The sequence below is a fragment of the Humulus lupulus genome, chromosome 4 (assembly GCF_963169125.1).
Source record: "Humulus lupulus chromosome 4, drHumLupu1.1, whole genome shotgun sequence".
Lineage (NCBI taxonomy): Eukaryota > Viridiplantae > Streptophyta > Magnoliopsida > Rosales > Cannabaceae > Humulus > Humulus lupulus.
In genome coordinates this window covers 31,239,307-31,245,149 of record NC_084796.1, presented here as the reverse complement: position 1 = coordinate 31,245,149, position 5,843 = coordinate 31,239,307, and the positions used below count along the sequence as shown (strand labels likewise).

The window sequence follows — 5,843 nt, the reverse complement described above, 5'->3', positions numbered from 1 at the left end:
TATAATTAAATACAAATATGAGTGCAAAATATTAAATTCATTTAATTACCAGTAATCGTTCATTCAGAAATACGCTTTAAGGGCACAAATTCCAATAATCTCCCACATGCCCTAAAGTAGATGAGACATGCCGCGTAATCCTAAATCTAAGAAATGACTATCAAAACTCGTAGTAGGCAACATCTTCATAAAGAGATCAACATGGTTGTTTGCTGATTTAATCTTTTGAACGATTACTTCCCCTCTGTGAACTATCTCTCTCTTACGAGGTGGTACTTACGCTCTATATGCTTGGCTCTCTTATGGCTTCTTTGTTCTTTTGAGTTGGCAACTGATGTGATGTTTGTCACAATAGAGTATGATTGGTTTATCCATATTTGGAACAATTTCCAAATCACCCACAACTTTCTAAACCATACAACCTCCTTTGTTGCTTTGCTTGCAGCAACGCATTCTGCTTCTATGGTGGAGTCAGCAATGCAAGCTTGCTTTATACTCCTCCATTTAATTGTTCCACCCCCAAGTGTGAAAACAGATCCAGACGTAGATTTCCTAGACTCTTTGTCGGATTGGAAGTCAGAATTTGTATATCTGATTGGAATCAAATTATCTCCAAAATATACTAGCATATAGTCTCTCATTCTCCTAAGATACTTGGGAATGTGTTTGACTACTGCCTAGTGATCGAATCCTGGATTTGACTGGTACCTACTGACTATACCCACAACATAGCAAATTTCAGGTCTGGTACACAACATTGCATACATTAAGCTTCCTACTATGGAAATATAGGTTATCCTTCTCATTTCCTCTTATTGTTGAGGTGTCTTAGGACATTGGTTCTTAGAGAGGTGAACACCATGACGAGATGGGAGGTGTCCTTTTTTGGAGTTATGCATCGCATACTTCGCAAGTATTTTTATCTATATAAGATGCTTGAGATAGTGCCAACAACTTCTTCTTGCAGTCACGAATTAATCGTATCCCAAGAACGTAGCTTGCCTCTCCCAAATCTTTCATTTGGAATTGATTAGCTGGCCAGACTTTTACGTCAGATAATTTATTTACATCATTCTCAATGACTAATATATCATCTATGTATAAAACTAGAAAGACTACTTTGTCCTTAACAATTTGCTTGTATACACAAGGCTCATCGACATTTTGATCAAAACCATAAGGTTTAATAGCTTAGTTAAATCTTATGTTCCATCATCTGGACACTTGCTTAAGTCCATAAATGGACCTTTGCAGTTTGCAAACCTTTCGCTCTATGCCTTGTTCTATGAAACCCTCTGGTTGTACCATAAAGATACTTTCATCAAGGTGATCATTCAGAAAAGCCTTTTTGACGTCCATTTTCCAAATCTCATAGCCAAAATGATTGACAACGGATAAGAGGATCCAGATGGATTTTAGCATGGCCACAAGAGATAATGTTTCTTCATAATCCATACCTTCTTTCTGTGTGTAGCTTGATAACTCTTGAATAAAGAGTTATTTTTCATACTTTTAAGCTTATTAATATAGAATTAGGTTGAGTGTTGTTTGTGTATTTACTTTCCTTTTTGTGTTCTTGTGTCCTTTTTCGTCTTTTAGAGCTGAAAGTAGCAAATAAGGAGTTTATGCATGAATTTATCTAAAGAAAACATTGAAAAGAGAAAATGGCTCTTAATTGTTTATTTTGTGCTGAAATATTAGGTTTGGCTGGAGCAAAAGAAGTTTTGCTGGGGCATTTTCAGCAAGATTCAAAGAGGAGAATTCAGCCTATAAGGGAGCAACATGTGTCATGTCATTAATTAAATTGTCAAAGGGTGGTGAGGTGGCAAAAATCAGAGTTTTTTGGCTGCATTTTAGAGGAGAATTTTGTACTTTGGTAAAAAGGGTTTTGTACCCTAGCTGAAAGAAAAGGACGGACAACCTTCTTTTACCCAATTAAGCCATCTTTGAGAGAGAGAGAGAGAGAGAGAACCACTAAGTACAGAGAGTTTCAACAGTACAAAGAAGGAAGGAGAAGAAAAAAGAAGAGGAAAAGAGAAGCATTGATTTCATCGTCATTTTTTGGGCTTTTCTTCTACTTTGTTTGTCATTTCTTTCTAATTTTCTCTTTGTAATTGTTGTTTGAACTCTCGTGGATAGATTTAATTTTGTATTTGTGTTTCTTGTTTTAGCTATAAACTAGATTTTTTGAGGCTTGGATTATTAATGAACTCTATGTCTTAATTCTAAATTTCTAGCACTTTATTTTAGCAATTTACCCATTGTTCATTCAAATGTGCTTATTGATAAATTCTTGTTGTTGTTTGGCCACCAATGGCAAGATACTGAGTTATATTTGTGCTAGAAAGTTTGAATATAATGGATAAATTTGAATGACACAAGTGAATAATCTTGTTAGGTTATGTTTTTTAATATCGTAGGAATGTGTTATTTTCCTTATGTGACAATTGTGAATAGATGCTTAAATCTGAATTCTTAAACTTGGTTTGCATAGGAATATATTTAATTAGGTAAAAGGATTAATACCATGGGTCTTGGAAAAGTTCCATGAAATTATTTTGAATTCTTGTTAACTCTGGGCAATTTGCTGAGATTTTGTTGCAACAAAACGTACAAGTTATTTGACATAGAGGGATTTAATAATTCAAGTCTATTTCAATCAATTAATTTTACCTCACTTTTAGATTAGCATTGCAATTTCTTTTTAGGCATTTTTAATTGATCTCAAGTAGTGTTCGCTTACAAAATCAAAACAAATTAATTTGGTTACTTATGCAATTGTTTGGTAATTAATTTGTGCATTTACTTTTAATTGGCAATCCTTGTGGAGACGATCTCGAATATTTATCACTTTATTACTTGTTTTGTGACTATGTACACTTGCACATAATTGATCAAATTAAATCACAACAAGTTTTTGGCGCCGTTGCCGTGGATTGAAATTAAAATTTTGTGTATTATTAATTACTTTGAAATTTGTTTTTCTTAGTTTGTACTAATCTTGTTTGCTTGATCTTTTTGCTAGGTTGATTCCATTGCATGAATGAGCATCAAGATTTTGAGCTAGCCCCTATTGACCCTAAGATTAAGATTTTGAGCATTTAGAAGAAGATTAAGGGAACAATAGGCTCAACTTCACCTTGCTGTGGCTCAAGAAGGTGAAGGGGTTGAGGAGAATAGAGCTCAACCCTTGCTTAACACTGTTGTTGGAGTTATCAATGATGAAGAAAATATTTTGAATGCGCTAATGCAATTGATATGGCTGATGATAGAGAGAGCCACAAGGGAGTACGCCACCTCAATGTTTAACAACCTAAAACCAGGTATTGTTAGGCCTGAAATTCAAGCAGCTCAATATGAGTTGAAACCAGTGATGTTCCAAATGTTGCAAACAGTGGGTCAATTTAGTGGGCTGCTTATAGAGGATCCTCATCTCCATCTTCGTTCATTTTTGGAGGTGAGTGATTCCTTGAAGTTGCAAGGCGTTACTGGAGAGGCCTTGAGGTTCAAATTTTTCCAATTTTCTCTAAGGGACACTACTATAGTTTGGCTCAATACACTTCCTTCCGACTCAGTTACTACTTGGGATGAGCTAGTTGAGAAATTTTTGATGAAGTATTTCCCTCCAATGAAAAATGCCAAGTTTCAAAATGCGATTATTTCTTTTCAACAGTTGGAGGATGAATCGGTATGTGACGCTTGGGAGAGGTTCAAAGAGTTATTGAGGAAGTGCCCACATCATGGTATCCCACATTGCATTCAAATGGAGACTTTTTACAATGGTCTCAATGCCTCCACATGCATGGTTTTGGATGCTTCAGCAAATGGGGCAATTATTTCTAAGTCTTATAATGAAACACATGAGATTTTGGAGTGGATTGCCAACAATAATTGCCAATGGTAATGCAAGAGCCCCAATGTAACGCCCTACATCCTTAGAGCCGTTACTAAGTGAGTTTTTAAGACGAAACAGTGTGCAATGAACTCGCTAACCGAGGTTTTGAACAAAAGTGTGACTGATTAAAAGTTAAGGCTGTAATCTTTGAAAATGCGTTGACTCAATAAAAACTTCTAGTATTAGACAATTGGGATCCCAAAATAAGGTTTGAAAACTATTTACATCTTGAAATAAGTTTACAGTTGATCAGTTACAAAATCATAGATTATTACAGCCATTTTCCAAATAAACCCCCAACCAAAGCAGTCGGGCAGGCCAAACATGTACGCGTCGCTTCACGCTCTCCGTACTCATGGTTGGTTGACTCAGTCTTTGCCCTACCTGCAACACGGAGCACCCGTGAGCCGAAGCCCAGCAAGAAAACTCATGCAAAACATAACATATGCAAATATATATGGTTAATCATATCAGATAATCCACAAATAAACAAGTCAACCATTAGACTAAGCAAACACGGCCATGCCGCCCCAGAGCCTTACCGAAGCCTGGGGTATCGGTTCTCACCGCGAGGATAACTCATGTATCCCTTGGGTCCCACCCTGAATATAGCATAACACATGTATCCACCGGGCCCCGCCCTGACTATATCATCCCATGTGCTAGGTGTTACTTTCGGCCCACGGCCGCCCCGGCCTACGCCGTACTTGGCCCCACGGCCGCCCCGGCCTACGCCGTACTCGGCCCTTGCCGTTCATTTCATCATAAACACACATATAGTACATTCGAAATGAACATTCACACACATCACGGTTCATTTAAGGTTAAACATTTACACATAATACAATCCGGGGCCATGCCCTACAATCACACAGTGGGGCCATGCCCTATTATTGGGTGTTACGGTTTTCTTACCTTAATTCCAAATGCTTTAAATAGAAAAATGACGGCCCCCGAGCACGATCCACTTCCCGAGCACTAGCTTAACACCTAGTCACAACCAAGATAATGGATACCAATAAGATTAATCTCAAATGAGTTCCTAAACCAAGTTCTAGTTCCTGGAACGTTGAAATTCACCAAACATTGTAAAAGACTCAACCCCGAGCACCCTAGGTTAAATTCCCAAGCCCAAATTCTCAAAATCCCAAAATTCCTTAAGCGCCGCGGCATGGCCCCCAAACAGAGCCACAAAATGCCCAGAAACAGGTAAGGGTCGCGGCCCTACAAGGACCATGCCGCGGCCTGCCCTCCATCCACAGCACAACTTAGCCTTCAAGGGCCGCGGCCCTCCAAGAACCATGCCGCGGCCCGACCCTTCGAACCCAGAAAAACCCACCATTTTCAAGCTTAAAACCTCACCTTAAGCCATCCCAAAGCTCCCAAATCAAAACCAATTAATAATCACAACATTAGGATGGTTTAAACAACACAATTCCACCAAAAATCCAACCTAACACTCACCAAGATCCCAATTCCAAATTTCTGAAATTTCAAACCTAAAACTCAAAACCAACCATGGAAATTCTCAATTTCAACCATCAAACTTTAATTTAAACCTTACCTCAGTTGTAGAATCATTTCCCAAAGGATCCCATGACCTATCTTCAAAGTTTCAAGCCTCAAACTCCACCTTGAAGATCAAAATCCATAAACATTCACAACCCAACAAAATCTCAGAATTTAACTTGAGAAAAAGAATTAATTGCTTACCTTTACCGTGATTTGTTCTTGATTAACTCTTGAGCTAAACCTCCAAATCCCACCATCAATTTTCAGAAATTCAAGCTTGATTTCTCCTAAGATTTCTGTGGATTTCATGAAAGAAAGAGGAAAGAAAGAAGAAGAAGAAGAAGAAGAGAGGGTGGAGGCTGGGTCGGTTTCTCTAAGTCTCCAAATGGTTTATTTGTTTTGTTTTTATAACTTAAGCTGGTTACCTCAAGGTTCG

The 5,843-nt window shown here is 37.9% G+C and overlaps 1 non-coding gene across 1 annotated transcript; it reads right to left on the bottom strand.

The window, feature by feature from the left end:
- Window positions 1-3,641: 3,641 nt before the first annotated feature.
- On the bottom strand, window positions 3,642-3,747 carry LOC133833542 (small nucleolar RNA R71). Its single transcript, XR_009892918.1, has one exon. It is a non-coding gene; the product is annotated as a small nucleolar RNA R71 (small nucleolar RNA).
- Between the last annotated feature and the right edge of the window lie 2,096 nt (window positions 3,748-5,843).